We start from the raw sequence: 18,339 nt of genomic DNA, 5'->3' as shown, positions 1-18,339 counted from the left end.
ATAACACTTATCAATTCATTGTTACACTATGCATTGTAAATTCAGTTATAATTATTTACGACAAGATAATGTATTACAATGCACATTATGAATAATTATAATGCATTATACCCTTTAATAACCCTTTATAGTGTATTATACAGTACATAAATGCTTTAAGTAAAGTGTTACCATTATTATTTATCCGTTCATGTTTTACTAATGTCAACCAAGATTATTTAAAGGGGTCATATGACGTTGCTAAAAAGAACATTATTTTGTGTATTTGGTGTAATGCAATGTGTTTATGCAGTTTAAGGTTCAAAAAACACATTATTTTCCACATACTGCACATTGTTGTTGCTCCTCTATGCGTTGCCTTTCTGAAACGCGTCGATTTTTACAAAGCTCATCGTTCTGAAAAGCGAGGTGTGCTCTGATTGGCCAGCTATCCAGTGCATTGTGATTGGCCGAATACCTCAAGCGTGTGACAGAAATGTTACGCCCCTACCATACTGTGATGCCGTGTCCCGGCGCGATGAGACAAAATCAATAAAAACCCATTGCAAACAAGGCATTTGTTGCATTCAGTGGGGACATAATTACTGATTATAATGACTTATACTGTCTTTTTACGCATTGCGTTGCGTATCGCGCCGCGTAAACATAAAACCATCTCTGCATTTGTGATCGGAGAAACAACAATCGCTACTCTACACTGCTCAAGACTCGCATTTGAATCATCAGCAGTGTTAGAAGAAAATTGGAGAGATCAAATACCCTTTATCTCACTCAAATCGGCAATGACTTGAAAGCCATCAGTGACGCCTTCAGATGCGTCTGCAGTGAGGAAGAATACAGTTAGAAGAGCAGAGAAAACTATTCCCACTCTTTTTATATTCTGAGGAATCGGTGTGAGTGAGTTGAATGTGGGTGGTTAGAAAATGCAGCTGATGATAGATCATCATTGATTGGTTGTGTATCAGGATTACACGATTTGACCATAATAGAAATAGTTTAAGTCCAATTTCTCTTGAAGTGAGCATAAACTCCTTTATGCTTAATATAAAGAGTTTTGCAGTAGCATCAGGCAGAAATTTTCTCAAAGCTTTTGAGAGTAAACTATTGAGTGATTTTATAGCATTTTCAAGAGTGTCATGGTACTGTCGTGAACATGCTTTGAAGACTAATGCGGAAGAGAAGAAATTGTTGAATAAAGTTGTTATTTTTGTTTTCTTTGCACACAAAATATATTCTCATAGCTTCATAAAATTAAGGTTGAACCACTGATGTCACATGGACTATTTTAATGATGTCCTTCCTACCATTCTGAGCCTTGAATGTGGTAGTTCCTTTGCTGTCTTTATAGGTTCAGAAAGCTCTCGGATTTCTTTAAAAATATCTTAATTTGTGTTTCAAAAATGAACAAAAGTCTTTTGCGGGTCAGTAAATGATGAGACATTCAGCTGAACTATCCCTTTAATATCAAATGTAACTGTAAATTAAATTTTTTTTATTCAGTGGAATGATACAAACTGAGTTCTTAAGGACTCTTAACTTTTATAAAGAATATCTCTTTGGGTTTGAGACTTTAGTCTTTGCAACTTTAGGGATCTTATCTATGCACAATCAGCTTGTAACACTCCAAAGAGAAAGGAAAACTTGAAATCACATCATATGACCCCTTTAAGCAATGCCACTTGTTACTTTTGTAGAACAGTTCAATAAATAAGATAATATTATTGGGTAAATTACATTTTAGACACAATATTGCTAGTAATGGCTGCTGAAAATTCAGCTTTGACATCACAGGAATAAATTACAATTGAAATATATTAGAAGCAGTTATTTTAAATATTTCACAATATTGTTGTTTTACTGTATTTGTTTTTATCAAAATATTGAGCATAAGAGACTTCTTTTAAAAAGATTTTTTTTTTAATCTTACCGACCCCAGATTTTGAATGTTAATGTTGAAAGCTTAATTCTTAAGACTTCATGACATAATCTTCACTCTTTGTTTTTACTAAATTTAGAGGCATTTGAGCCTTTGCAGGTGTACTTGTAACAGCAGGAGCCGCCTCTACACTGATTGAATCATAGGTTTCAGGTTTCTCTGCTCAGACACGACTGATTTGCTGATTGAGACAGTGATCTACAGATTGTGGAACATTGTGAAAATCTGTCATTAAAAAATCTCCGGCCTGTAAAGTCTTTTGATTAGCCCCGTATCTTATTTCGTTGTTGCCGTGTTTTCATATGACGGAGTCCAAAAGTCTGAGACCACATTGACAATTTTGTATACAATTTCCAAAATTGAACCTTGGAAATAATAAAACATATTATTAACATGTATTAATATTAAATAACATTGTCTAAAATAATAATAAAAAAGTTATTTTTATTCATTAATTTTAATTTATATTGAAATATAAAACAAAATTATTATTTTTTTCAATTCAACATTCACTTCAATTGTTGTGCATAATATAACTTGTAAAAGTTTTTTTTTTTTTTTTTTTTTAGTTTTTTTACAGTAAAGCAGTTTTTACTTGTGGTCTCAGAATTTTGAACCCCATAAATGAAATTTGAACAGCAGATCTATTTTTCTGTTTAGTCCTTCTTGCATTTGTTTAGCTTTAGACTAAGAGGAAAACATGTTTGACCTTTTCTCTTTGTCTAAAAGGTTTCTAAAAGGCTTCATTTCGCTTCTTGAGTATTTTGTGTCGGAAAGCACAGGTAGAGAAGAAACTCAATCCTCTCTGTGGGAGATGCTTCTCGCTGCTAAATGAGATGGCCAGATAAAACGGCAAAACTTCATTACTTTAGTGCTCTGTGCTCAAAACTATTAGAGCGGTCAGCGTTATTAAAAATAAGTGTAATTTTAACTGTAAAATTTTGGAAAAACGCTACAGAAAAAACTGTTAATAGGTTAACAGTAAGTTCCCGTACTATATACAGGGAAAAACTGTAAAATATCTAACCAGACATTTCATGTAATTTTACAGTAAAATGCTGTTAATTTGACAGTTTTTAGAAGTAAAAATAACAGATCAATGTATAATTTACAGTCAAAAACTGCAAACTGATATTCCCAGAATTCCCTGCATGCCGCTCCACATTTGAAAGTATTTTGTTTAAATAATCATGTTATTTTTAAAGTTTTTGTTATTAGTTATGTATATTTGGGCTTTATGTTACATCTTCTGTTGTTTAATGAAAGTTTAATGCATTATTTATGTAGCATGTGTGTTACCATGATGGTGTTTTGTGTTTGCATGAATGACTCTGTGCACCTTCCATATATTAGTATATATTTCTGCTTGTGGCGAAGCTTGATTCTTGATGAGCTTTGATTCTTCATGTGGCTTTCTCTTTTACCACCTGCATTATTATGGTGGTTGTCAGTATGTTAAAGGTACAAAACAAATTTTAATAGCAGTGTGCATTGTTGAATTTACTGGTTTACATTAAAATGTTCTTGTTTGTAAATTAGTTTTATTCTGTAAAATTTACACATTTTACGGTTTTTGTCCGTAAATGTGTTTACTGTTTTTCTGTATTTTTTACAAAATTATTCTGGCAACCACAGCTGCCAAAATTTTTTTGTAAAAACTACAGAATTTTTTTTACAGTGTGACTTTTATATTAGACTCCAGATTAAATCTACTAAAATAGCCTTGGTCGTCTCACTGTGTGTACACAGGCCAGGCTTCACCACAGGAGCTATGGAAAGGGATATGTTTTCACCGACCAATTAATCACATCTCTAGAGGACAGGGTTTGGAAATAAACAACCCCCAAAGCTCTCAATCTGGAGACTAATTCTTCCCTCAACAGATGGCAGGAGCTCGTAAACACATTTTGAGGGACACTTTGAGCAAACCTTTGCATTGAGGAAAGCTGCAAACCTGTGATCGCAGGTGGTCTTTTTTCCCTTTTGGAAAAGCTTTTTTAGTTTATTGACCGAAAGGAAGAATATTGATTTAGAAGGGGAAGGAGATTTTTTTTTGACAGAAATTATAATTGTGAATCTTTGGGTTGACAGTGAATCAATTCAAAAGCAATTGTTGCAAATTCGGTTCAGTACATACTTCGAACAACAACTAGTATTTCTTTAATGTATATTTTTAATGAATGGCGATTCAATTAATTATTAGCATTTTAAACCAATCATTGAGCAACACAAACAATTCATAAGAATGTTGCATATGAATTGGCAGGATTTGTTATCAGTGCAGAGAAAAACCAAATGAAACTTTACGTCTTATTAAGAAGGAATGAAGAAGAATGACTTGTCAATTATAAACTCTCCTTTTAGTTTTTTTTGTCCATGCATTATAAATGTCATAAACCTCGTATCTGTGTAGCACTGACCTGATTGTCTATGAAGTGTTGAGGTGGTTACTGTGGGAATACTTTGTGACTCCAACCCACTTGAGTGTTAGAAGAAAATTGGAGAGATCAAATACCCTTTATCTCACTCAAATCGGCAATGACTTGAAAGCCATCAGTGACGCCTTCAGATGCATCTGCAGTGAGGAAGAATACAGTTAGAAGAGCAGAGAAAACTATTCCCACTCTTTTTATATTCTGAGGAATCAGTGTGAGTGAGTTGAATGTGGGTGGTTAGAAAATGCTGCTGATGATAGATCATCATTGATTGGTTGTGTATCAGGATTACACGATTTGACCATAATAGTGGTAAGTCCAATTTCTCTTGAAGTGAGCATAAACTCCTTTATGCTTAATATAAAGAGTTTTGCAGTAGCATCAGGCAGAAATTTTCTCAAAGCTTTTGAGAGTAAACTATTGAGTGATTTTATAGCATTTTCAAGAGTGTCATGGTACTGTCGTGAACATGCTTTGAAGACTAATGCGGAAGAGAAGAAATTGTTGAATAAAGTTGTTATTTTTGTTTTCTTTGCACACAAAATATATTCTCATAGCTTCATAAAATTAAGGTTGAACCACTGATGTCACATGGACTATTTTAATGATGTCCTTCCTACCATTCTGAGCCTTGAATGTGGTAGTTCCTTTGCTGTCTTTATAGGTTCAGAAAGCTCTCGGATTTCTTTAAAAATATCTTAATTTGTGTTTCAAAAATGAACAAAGGTCTTATGGATTTGAAAGAACATGAGGGTGAGTAATTAATGGCAGAATTTACATTTTTGGGTGAACTATCCCTTTAATGTTCTGGGATAGTGAATGGCATATATTGACATCCTGCTCGCTCAGGTTCTAGACCTCAATTGAAAACATGATAAATGTTGGCGATATGTAAAGCAGGTCCTGGCAAAATCTATTCTAATATGGTGATTAGAAATGAGCCATTAAAACAGATTGCCTTCCCATCTGCATGGATTGGCCTGCTTTGGCAGACAGCTGGATCCTGAGCGAGAACACACGACTGGATACACTTTTATCATGAAGCAGCACTCTCTTTGCAGAGGTCGTTTTCTTATCGTGAAGATGATGTTTTGCCAGAAGCTTAATTTTGTTTTCATATATTACATTTTGTTCTGCCTATTGAATTTTGTTCAAGAAAGTGAGCGAGTGCAACACAGTTCTTGAACTTAATTACATTGCAGCCAATTTAATTTGTGAAAGGGAAATTTACTTAATTAATTTGCATTGAGACTGTATACATTTTCCTAGTCCATAACCGGATATATAGAAATCCAGATCCAGACTGACACCGCTGTAATTTATGTACTATTATAATATTTTGAATTAGCATTATTTTCCATTTTCATTTTAACTTTAATTTGTGTTCATTAATATTGATATGTGCTTTTGCTATTTTTGTTTTTGTTTGTTTATTTTAGAACTTCAATTTACATAGTTGCCAAGGCATAATTTCTCATTTTCAAGTTTTTTTATGTTCAAGTTATTCATCTAATATTTATATTTTATTAATATATTTTATTATTTAGTTTTATTTAGCAATAACAACACTGATATTTAGTTAATTTAATCTAGTATTTTGTTATATTAGACCACAGTGAGTGAACATGTTACATCTTCCCTGCACACAGTATGTATTCATACAGTACAGATTTCCTAGCTGTGAAATTCATTGCTAGATGTTTCTGCTTGGCCTTATTGCCGTGGAGCTGTTTTTAGTCTCTAGTGTTTGTATCTCCTGATATGGCTAGCATCATGTTTGTCTTTTGGCATAATGACCTTTCGCCACACATAGTGTTACACAGGGAGCTGTCATATCACCATAAAAACGCAGTCTTTCCGTTATACTGCTGTTCAGTGAGGCCTCTAGAGGAGACAAAGGACATTAGATGAACTGTAGACAGTGTATGTGTTCAGACAGACTATATTACAGTACATTATATATGACTATATGCTTAATTATTGACAAAGCAATGCCATTTTATGATCGTGGGAGGGGCCTGTCTTTGTGATGTCACACAGACAGGCATCTGAGATCGGCTCGATTTGAGAAAGGGGAAAACATTTAACCAGATTTAAAAAAAAAACACTGGGTGGATTTTTATCACTATAGGGTGGTTGTGTACACAAACTACCAACACACATTTCAGTTCAAACAACTTGTAAAAGTGCATGTAGCATCCTATGACCACTTTAAGATAAGATCGTCTTACAACCAGAGCTCATGCTATGCACTGTGAAACTAGTCAATAAAACAGCTCAGCACTGTCCACATATTACTACTGTGAGATACAGTAATATACAGCATCTTTAAAAGGACTTTGGTTGGATTTCCCAAATCCCTAAGGAAAATGTAAACACAGTAGGATGTTAGGGTTGCATTACCTTTAAAGCTTTTTTTCCTCGTCGACATTATCTGCGTAGCACATAAAAACCTTTATAATCCTCACAGGACTCCTAAATCTGCAAGATGAAATGTGAAGAGGCCTGACTGTAGATTAACAATGCAATGATCCTTCCAAAAAGCCACGAATGTGAGTGACGTTCAGTCCTCAAAATTAATTACCTTCCTTTTAGTCATGTACTGTAATGTGTGTTTTTTTAATGGAAATGTTGTTCCAAAGCTGTACGACTTTCTTTTTCATGCAGATTTGACATACAGTGAGAGTGAGAGTTCAACATGTGTCTATAGTAGCGAACCATGCAACATTTCAATATTCACACACCGAAACATTTCAAGACTCAGAATAGTTGTGTGTATTGCACTATTGAAGGTGTGAATTGGGTTGATTGTCAAAGTAAAGATGTTAGAACAGTGTCGATTCTTTCCTCCTTAAAATAGGTTGTGCTTTTGCATAGTAGTGTTGCATGACATCTGAGATAGATTTTCCCCTTTTTAGTGGGTTTTATTTGATTGTCGCTAACATTGTTATATCTCCTCCCTGATTTTGCTTCTAGGAAAACCATTAAAAATGGCATTTTTATCACCGTCAAAGCCATTACTCTGTGCACAGAGCTTGTAAACTCTCTCACTTTCACACACATGCAGTCAGTCTATGTCGAGTTGTTTTTCCAGCTCTTCTCTTTTCAAGGCTCCAGTGCTCTTAATTGGATTTGCCCAGATGAAGGGTGACACAATTACACAGGCAATGGTAAATTTCACAACTTGTGCTCAGAGAGGCACATCAATTTCTTGCCATCAAACACGATCGGCAGTTAAAGCCTAGTTTTTGCATCCATATTAGTTATTTTCTATGAAGAAAGACAATATCCTGTTCACATTTATGTATCCAAATGCCCAATTCACCTCAAGATTGTTAACATTAGTTAATGCATTAGGTATCACAAACTAACAATTAATAAAACTTTTACAGCATTTATTAATCCCGGTCAGTAGTAATTTCTAAATATACTAATATATCTTTTACGTTTCAAGTTCATATGTTCAATAATACTGTTACTTTGAAAGTTTGAAGACAGTAAGAAAGAAAGGAATACTTTTATTCAGCAAAGACAGATCAAAATTGACAAGAAAGACGTTTACATTGTTACAACTCTTTCTATTGCAAATAAATGCTGTTTTTAACATTTTAACATAATAAAAAAGAAGAAGAAGAAGAAATGTTTCTTGAGCAGCAAATCAGTATATTAGAAGGATTTCTGAAGGATCATGTGACACTGAATATAAAATATATTCAAATATATATTGAAATAATATTTCTTACTAATATTTCTAACTGTTTTTCAAATCCTTGGCAGCTTAAGGAACATCTTTCAAACTAATTATTTTTGAATGGTATCGTACATGAATTATGAGCAATAGCAAAATGAACATTATCCTCAATTAATAAATACTGCAAAAAATGTTGTTCATTATTAGTTTGTGTTATCTAAGCATTTAACCACTATTAGCAAATTTAACTTTACACTATATTGAAGTGTTACTGAAAACATTGTATGCAAAACCTGCTTCCACCCATGACTAAACCTCACCCACCCACATGATGATGGAAATGTGATTCAGCTGTTCATGAGTGATACTTGTCCAAACACAGGTCTGTCTTCGTCCACACTGTCAGGCTTTGAGACATCTAAATCCTTTGTGGTGCTCTGAGAGTCAATCTCCTCATTAAAATGTAATTTTGTATCCGATACAGCAGCCAGGCGGCCCAACCTACAGGGAGGTCAATGCACAGAAGACCCCGCTATTGTTCATCTGTTACGTTTAACTTTTTCATTGTTTCCTTAAATGCCAGACCACAGAGAAGAACATAGTCATTTCTTGTGTCTCTGTAAGTTATGTAAAGAAGTTACATTCAGCTGTTCGAAGGACTTTTAATGGTGTAGGAAGAGCTGTGTATGTGTGTGTGTGTGTGTGTGTGTGTGTGTGTAAGAACTGTCCTCCTCCTCCTCGCTGGGCTGTTTTTAGAGGCACACAATTTTCTTGTGTCTCTGTAAGTTATGTAAAGAAGTTACATTCAGCTGTTCGAAGGACTTTTAATGGTGTAGGAAGAGCTGTGTATGTGTGTGTGTGTGTGTGTGTGTGTAAGAACTGTCCTCCTCCTCCTCGCTGGGCTGTTTTTAGAGGCACACAATGTGTGTTGGGTGAGGTCCAGAGTCTCTCAGGACAAGCATGATTTTGCAGCATTCATCATTTATGAATGATGATTACCATCGGCTAAATTTAGTGCTCTGTATGTGTGTGTGTTTTCTCTCTAATGCATCCTAGAGCTATTTCAGTTGGGATGTCCCCAGATGGATCCAATCCCCCGCAGCGCGGTTAATCTCACATGTGTAGTTGTCAAGCACTGGTCCTGTCAGCTGGTTCTGCAGGTCCATAATTTTTATTTGGTTATGGGAAAACACCAGAAGCTCCTCCCCTTATGCCCCGCCCACACTGCTTGCTCTGTTCCTGGACAGGCAGTGACCCGTGAAAGGGGACGTTGTGGAGGTCTTACCGACGTCTTACGCAGTGCAGGGAGGAGAACTCCCTGGAAGTCCCATGGCATGAACAATGGGTTCCTCACCATCTGGGTCCCCTCCCTCACCCCCGTAGGACTGGATCATGTCTCCATCCACCAGCCGACCCCTCAGCGAGCCCTCGTTCCGTGTGAGTAAATGAAATGAGGCGTTCCTACCTCTCTCTCCATCCACTAATCCCAAATTCACTAGCTAGGGGTTAGTAGGGCACATAGAGGTTAGCTCAGGATTTGGCAGGGAACGTGCCTGCTGCTATTTTTGTTCTCAAACATATCTCTGACTCATCTTTTTACAGTCTGTAGAATGAGGATATTTTGTATGTCCACTCTCAATGATAACAGTGATACAAAGTGAGTGGCTGTGGTTACAATAGCTTCCCTGAGACAAGATAATCTGCGTTATTCAATTAAAGTGACCCGGATTACAGTCTGACACACTGAAACTGCACCGAACACACTCTCTCTCTTTTGGAAATGTGTGTTTTGGATACTCCAGACATATGTATTTAGGTGTTGAGGGATTAGAAGTATACAGTTGGAGATTTGATAGTGTGAACACTAACTAGAAATGCCCTACACCCTATTCAACTGGGTGAAAGTCTGTCACAGGGCTTTGGATACTTTCTAGATGAAATAATTGGTTATTATATAGAACAAAATGATGTGGTCTTAGGGTGTCCATATGCTTATTTGGCTTTTAGTTTTAAGTGAATCCAGATCTCGAGCTTGATTCCCAAGCGTGTAATCCAATTTTACCCCTGACCTCAACTGATATGCTTTCATTTCATTTATCACGGTTAATTAAAACTTTAATTACACTAATGTACCCAGCAACGAACATGTAAGAAACATTTTAGAAATATTGAGATTGTACTGTAGAGTTTAATAAAGTGATTTCACTTCTATCAAGTAGAATTCTTCAACAGAAAACAAAAAAGCTAAAACTGATTTTAGAAATATTTTTAAGTATTGCAAATGTTTTTATAAAGAATATATTTTGAAATATTATAAAAAAAATGTAATAACTGTTTACTATTTTAATATATTTTTAAAATGTAGTTTATTCCTGTGATGGCAAAGCTGAATGGCAGTCTTCAATCACATGATCCTTCATAAATCATTCTGATATGATGATTTTGTTATGAAGACATTTTTTTTGTCATTATCATTGAATATTTGTATTCAATAAAAGATTACAAAAACAGCATTAATTTGAAATATAAATCTTTTGTAACAATATACAAGTCTTTACTGTTGCTTTTGTGCTAATGACTAAATTTAACTGATAAAACAAAAAAATTACATGCATTTGGTGCTTAATGAATATATGTGTATTTTTTTTTGAGAAAGAAAAGAAAGAGTTGACTGAGTAAGAAAGCAGTAATGTTTTGCTGTGTGTCAGCTATACTGCGCATATGGAGAAGTTGCTGTTTTCAAATTCCATAATGAACTCTAGTGAACTTTGGACAGATTCTCTTGATGTCTAATGCCTTTAAAACTATTTGGAATCCTTAAGCATTTAAAATGAGTCTTTGAGGAGGTAAGATGAGATGCTATGCAGAGATAAAGAGGAGGATTGCATGCTTGTAGAATGACTGCAGGGTGGAGATTGAATGTCCCCTGCTTCCTGCCCCCACGTGAACTGCACTCACATTAGCACAAGTGTGTGTGTGTACAGTTTGAAATGGATCCTTCTTAAGGGCTTAATGGCTGCAATATAAAGCTGTTGTTGATTGCAAAGTAGATGCTGAGACCGCTTTGTATGATTTTCCCATCACATCTCTTCATTTTCTTGTCAGGTTTTAAAAATTGACCTTTAAAATGTAATTTGTTTTCTTCTCTGGCAGTGGCAATCAACTTGACGGCATCTTAAAAAATGCTGTGCGGATGAGGCAAGACAACACAAAAATAGGGAGGAAGGCACTATTCAACCTCAGAAAAATCAACTGCAAAAATGATTGGTGTGATTGTTGGTCAGTGTTAGGCTTATACTTTATATTTCGACAGCCACATTCTATATTATCTACTCATCTGCCACAGTGATGTACAATAATATCTTCAAATTGTCCTTATTTATTTGGGTTTTTCTTTTAATTTCTAATTACATGAAATGACTTAATTTCACTCAAATATTACTGAAAGTTCCTTGTACTTTTTAGAAAAAAAGTTATGCATATAAGCTGAACTTAAACTGAATGAGCTGCAGCAGATTTCTAGTCCCCAGCATTCTTTTCATTAGATTATTTAAAGAGAATAAATGTTGAAATTAAGTGTTATTTTGTGTATAGGGAGATATCTGCTCCGGGTGTGTGTTCACGGTGTGTGTGTGTTCATTGCTGTGTATGTGCACTTAGGATGGGTTAAATGCAGAGCACTAATTCCGAGTATGGGTAACCATACTTGGCCACATGTCACTTCACTTCACTTCACTTCACATATGTTAAACATGTTTAATGTTTATTGTTATGATGGGATTTATAGGATTTTCTGTTATGTTGCAGTTTCGATGGGCTGTACAAGTTAATATAGTTATATAATGAGTTAACATGATGTTTATGTGATCACATTTATGAGTTGGTTTAGCCCATAATTAAATTTAATTACAAATAACATGCATGTTATTTGTAATTAACTTTAATTATGGGCTAAACCAACTCGTAAATAAATTTAATTACAAATAACATGCATGTTATTTGTAATTAAATTTAATTACAAATAACATGCATGTGTAGTGTAAAATTAAAATGTAAAGTTCTTAATCTTTAGTAGAAGTAACTTGAAAAAAATTGATGTCGCTGATTACTGAGTTCTGCTAACTTGTTAGGGTTTACAGTGCAACAGCTATTAATATTTACATTTACATTTACATTTAGTCATTTAGCAGACGCTTTTATCCAAAGCGACTTACAAATGAGGACAATAAAAGCAGTCAAAACTAACAAAAGAGCAACAATATATAAGTGCAAATGACAAGTCTCAGTTAGCCTAACGCAGTACACGTAGCAAAGTGTATATAGAAAAAATTGAAAGCCAGTGTTTGTTTTTTGTTGTTTTTTTAAAAAAGAATAAAAAAGATAAATATAGATAAAGTAGAATTAAAATAGAATAGAAAGTGCTAGAGTTAGAGGGTCAAATAAAGGTGGAACAGATGTGTTTTTAGTCGTTTCTTGAAGATGGTTAAGGACTCAGCTGCTCAGATTGAGTTGGGCAGGTCATTCCACCAGGAGGGAACAGTTAATGAAAAAGTCAGTGAAAGTGATTTTGTGCCTCTTTGAGATGGCACAATATTTTTTTGTCATTATCATTGAATATTTGTATTCAATAAAAGATTACAAAAACAGCATTAATTTGAAATATAAATCTTTTGTAACAATATACAAGTCTTTACTGTTGCTTTTGTGCTAATGACTAAATTTAACTGATAAAACAAAAAAATTACATGCATTTGGTGCTTAATGAATATATGTGTATTTTTTTTTGAGAAAGAAAAGAAAGAGTTGACTGAGTAAGAAAGCAGTAATGTTTTGCTGTGTGTCAGCTATACTGCGCATATGGAGAAGTTGCTGTTTTCAAATTCCATAATGAACTCTAGTGAACTTTGGACAGATTCTCTTGATGTCTAATGCCTTTAAAACTATTTGGAATCCTTAAGCATTTAAAATGAGTCTTTGAGGAGGTAAGATGAGATGCTATGCAGAGATAAAGAGGAGGATTGCATGCTTGTAGAATGACTGCAGGGTGGAGATTGAATGTCCCCTGCTTCCTGCCCCCACGTGAACTGCACTCACATTAGCACAAGTGTGTGTGTGTACAGTTTGAAATGGATCCTTCTTAAGGGCTTAATGGCTGCAATATAAAGCTGTTGTTGATTGCAAAGTAGATGCTGAGACCGCTTTGTATGATTTTCCCATCACATCTCTTCATTTTCTTGTCAGGTTTTAAAAATTGACCTTTAAAATGTAATTTGTTTTCTTCTCTGGCAGTGGCAATCAACTTGACGGCATCTTAAAAAATGCTGTGCGGATGAGGCAAGGCAACACAAAAATAGGGAGGAAGGCACTATTCAACCTCAGAAAAATCAACTGCAAAAATGATTGGTGTGATTGTTGGTCAGTGTTAGGCTTATACTTTATATATCGACAGCCACATTCTATATTATCTACTCATCTGCCACAGTGATGTACAATAATATCTTCAAATTGTCCTTATTTATTTGGGTTTTTCTTTTAATTTCTAATTACATGAAATGACTTAATTTCACTCAAATATTACTGAAAGTTCCTTGTACTTTTTAGAAAAAAAGTTATGCATATAAGCTGAACTTAAACTGAATGAGCTGCAGCAGATTTCTAGTCCCCAGCATTCTTTTCATTAGATTATTTAAAGAGAATAAATGTTGAAATTAAGTGTTATTTTGTGTATAGGGAGATATCTGCTCCGGGTGTGTGTTCACGGTGTGTGTGTGTTCATTGCTGTGTATGTGCACTTAGGATGGGTTAAATGCAGAGCACTAATTCCGAGTATGGGTAACCATACTTGGCCACATGTCACTTCACTTCACTTCACTTCACATATGTTAAACATGTTTAATGTTTATTGTTATGATGGGATTTATAGGATTTTCTGTTATGTTGCAGTTTCGATGGGCTGTACAAGTTAATATAGTTATATAATGAGTTAACATGATGTTTATGTGATCACATTTATGAGTTGGTTTAGCCCATAATTAAATTTAATTACAAATAACATGCATGTTATTTGTAATTAACTTTAATTATGGGCTAAACCAACTCGTAAATAAATTTAATTACAAATAACATGCATGTTATTTGTAATTAAATTTAATTACAAATAACATGCATGTGTAGTGTAAAATTAAAATGTAAAGTTCTTAATCTTTAGTAGAAGTAACTTGAAAAAAATTGATGTCGCTGATTACTGAGTTCTGCTAACTTGTTAGGGTTTACAGTGCAACAGCTATTAATATTTACATTTACATTTACATTTAGTCATTTAGCAGACACTTTTATCCAAAGCGACTTACAAATGAGGACAATAAAAGCAGTCAAAACTAACAAAAGAGCAACAATATATAAGTGCAAATGACAAGTCTCAGTTAGCCTAACGCAGTACACGTAGCAAAGTGTATATAGAAAAAATTGAAAGCCAGTGTTTGTTTTTTGTTGTTTTTTTAAATAAAGAATAAAAAAGATAAATATAGATAAAGTAGAATTAAAATAGAATAGAAAGTGCTAGAGTTAGAGGGTCAAATAAAGGTGGAACAGATGTGTTTTTAGTCGTTTCTTGAAGATGGTTAAGGACTCAGCTGCTCAGATTGAGTTGGGCAGGTCATTCCACCAGGAGGGAACAGTTAATGAAAAAGTCTGTGAAAGTGATTTTGTGCCTCTTTGAGATGGCACAATATTACGCCGTTTACTTGCAGAACGCAAGCTTCTAGAGGGCACATAACTCTGAAGTAATGAATTTAGGTAAATGGGTGCAGAGCCAGTGGTGGTTTTGTAGGCAAACATTAATGCCTTGAATTTAATGCGAGCAGCTACTGGTAGCCAGTGCAAATTGATGAACAGAGGTGTGACGTGTTCTTTTCGGCTCATTAAAGATTCATCTTGCAGCGGCATTTTGGATGATATGTATGTGATTAATTGTGTTGAATATCATGTAAATCACATTTTAAATGATTTACAGCCTTGGTTTATTGACACTCTGTCACAGTGTTTATCTCTCTGTTGTCATCAACTTCCTGTTGTCACTCCAGCCTGTTCCTCCCTCACCTCTGTCCTCATATTGTGTCCGTTCTTAGCGTGGGATTACTAGTGATTAATGAATCAGTCTGATCACACCACATCAGCAGTGAGGATTAGTCTCTGCTGTCCATTACTGTATGAATTAAGCTCTCCCTCAGTCACTGTACTTGCCCAATATGTAGATCATGAGTCTACCATTATACTAGATTAACCAGATTACAATGTCACATACATTAAACTGTCTTATTAGTGTAGCTACTTTATACATGTTACAGTAAAATTTAGCATATGCATGTAGCTTGGGTTTACCAGTAGGCTGTGAATGCTATACATTGGTAGATTTCAGCATGCACACACATCAGTGCTATTTAATGCTGTAAGGTCTGGCCATAAGCTGTAGTGCTGTCTGTAGGTCAGTGCACATGCTCGGGGCTTCAGACATTAAAGCTGTTAGCTGGATGCGTGATACTGTGAACTTCACATATCATGTCTTTTAAGTCTAGAAAATTCAGCCCCAGTTTTAATGGCGTGTTGCTGACGAGTAAATGCAATATGCTTTTCCCATGCAGTCATTAGTGCTTGTTCACCCAGATCTGCCTTTTTAAATGTATCTTTAAATGTCTTATTTATTATATTTTTAATTATTATTTAGCCATAATTTATAAATTAATAAATGAATGGGAATGTAGCAAAAACAGGTGTTAACTCGCATATACATCACTGTTTAAATGTTTTGGGAAAGTAAGATATTTTTTATCAGAAATATTAGTACGTTTTATTTTAAAGCACGGATGCATTAAATTGAACAAAAGTGACAATAAAGACATTTATAATGTTATAAAAGATTTTTATTTCAAATAAATGATGTTCTTTTGAACATTTTATTCATCAAAGAATCCTGAAAAGAAGGTATTTCACAGAAGTGTTTTAGTGTTTTCACATCTAAGAAATGTTTCTTGAGCACCAAATCAACATATTAGAATGATTTCTGAAGGATCATGTGACACTGAAGACTGGAGTAATAATGCTGAAGATTCAGTTTTGCATCACAGGAATAAATTACTTTTTAAAACAATATTCAAATGCAAAAATCATTTTAAATTGTAATAATATTTCACAATATTACTGTTTTTACTGTATTTTTATCAAATAAATCCAGCCTGGTTGAGCATAAGCGATTAATTTTATTAGATATTAATTGATATTAATTATAAAAACAGTTCTAAATATTCCGGTCAGTATTGATATGCTTGTAAATATTTTCATATTATGATCAATGGCCTCTTAGAGGGTTGCTTCTTTGCTGTAAAATACTCCTCCCTGTTAAGTTTGCACTGATGATGTTATATGTATCTACAAATAGACATAATTAGATATCAGTCAACAAGGATCCAATATTGACACATGCTGATAAATTCCATATTTAAGATACTTTTTTTCTCAGAAAGGGCATAGATGTACTTGCACAGTATTTACAGTCAAAATAAATGGTATATTATTGTAATAGTTCTGACAAAATCAATCATTCATTTCCTTTTGATTTATTTATACATTCTAACAACGCTAAAACAATTTCAGCACTAAACTATTTCGCCTGTCATATACAGTATCTCCTGTTCATGTAGGTTGATGATATGAGCATGCACGACTGTGTGTAATCCATAAAAGGAATTGTTGTCATTTATAAGAGCCCATTAAATACACATTTCATGTTCCATGGGGCCCTTTAAGTAGATGGATAGCAGAAAGGCCTTGCACCATTTGCTGAGGGGACGCTGCAGTCTTTACGGACTGTAATGTGTTATAAATGTGTCTAAACTAGTGTCTGGATTCAGACTGCCTCTAAGCGGTTGCTATTGTTGTACCTGTCTGATATCCAGTAGGGTATCTCTCTTTATGTCTCTCTCTGTTGTATAGCTGAAATATTCAATTCTTTCTTTCATCTTCTTCAGAGCGTACAATTGAAGTTTCTCTCTGAGAATAGTCTTCGTTTGGCCGCTCATCCTCTCACGCTGGGATACTCTGACAGCCTCCTCCCACTTGATTCTGTTGGCAGCTCTGTTTTGTTTCCGTGCTGACTTGAATAGGTTTTAATGGCACTGCTTCATGTTTGAAATTAAGACTTGTGGTTTAAGATGACAAACCAGACCCAAGATCCCTGTGGCATGTGCCGCATCCAACATTTGCTCTGAAATTCAGGCCTAGCCGACATAAGGGGCTTGTCAGAGCTCTCCGCAGTCCAAAGACCCAAACATATTTTCTGGAGAAGGCAGACAAGTTGCTTTGGCTGGTGCTCTTGCATGTGGGCTTGACTTTTTCATAAGTGGCCTATTTGTCCACACATCATACTTCTGAAAAGAGGGCAGTCTGGATTCCTGCTGGAAAAGAGGGTGGTATTTTTTTGAGTTTGTCTGCTGCTCTCTTCTGTTCACTAAGTTTAGAAATTTCCCGTTAACCATCTGTCTCAAGTTCTGCCTGTAATAATTGTAATTAGGAAAACTTGGTTAGAACGAGCATTGGTTTATGTTTTGTGTACTTTATCACTCTCCCACTCTCCAGAAACACACAGAAAATTCACTGAACAGTTGTGACACTTGTGCATTTGATATTTGTGCAGAAAAAAATACTTTTTAAAATGTTTTTGAAGTGTCTCATATGCTCAACCAGACTGCGTTTGTTTAAAAAACACAGTAAAAACAACAATATTGTGAAATATTTCAAATAACTTTTTTCTATTTGAATGTATTTTAAAATGTAATTTTTCAGCAGCCACTTTTACTTCAGTTTTAAGTGTCACATGATCCTTCAGAAATTATTCTAATATGCTGATCACTGTTGAAAACTGTTAAATATGTTGGTGGAAACTGTAATCAGGGAACGAGGGTTACCATACGTAACCGAAACGTTCCCTTTCAGTTGGTTACTCTCGACGTCACTTTGGATGACCGACGAAATAGGATCCTCAAAAAGGGCCACAGCTACCGACCCTTGCTGCAAAAAGGACCGCACGACTCTGATCGGGCATATTCGGGGGTCTTCTCGGCGAGAAGAACACCACTCAACGAACAGGTTCCACTTCAAAGCGTAGGCGTGTCTCGTAGATGGTGATCTCGCTGAAGTGATTGTGTCAACTACCTCTTGAGGTAGGTCACTTAGTACCTCCGCGTCCCGTCCAGGGACCAGACATGAAGTTTCCAGAGGTCTGG

The 18,339-nt window shown here is 35.0% G+C and overlaps 1 protein-coding gene across 1 annotated transcript in view; it reads left to right on the top strand.

The window, feature by feature from the left end:
• Window positions 1-8,871: 8,871 nt before the first annotated feature.
• Window positions 8,872-18,339, top strand: part of LOC107598076 (calcium/calmodulin-dependent protein kinase kinase 1-like) — a 63,723-nt gene continuing 54,255 nt past the window's right edge. The window contains exon 1 of the mRNA XM_016289339.1: window positions 8,872-9,499. The gene's annotated coding sequence lies outside the window, so the exon portion shown is untranslated. The remainder of the gene's footprint in view (window positions 9,500-18,339) is intronic.

Source organism: Sinocyclocheilus grahami, unplaced genomic scaffold (genome assembly GCF_001515645.1).
Source record: "Sinocyclocheilus grahami isolate Dianchi unplaced genomic scaffold, SAMN03320097.WGS_v1.1 scaffold12.1, whole genome shotgun sequence".
Lineage (NCBI taxonomy): Eukaryota > Metazoa > Chordata > Actinopteri > Cypriniformes > Cyprinidae > Sinocyclocheilus > Sinocyclocheilus grahami.
This window is presented reverse-complemented; position numbering and strand designations above follow the sequence as displayed.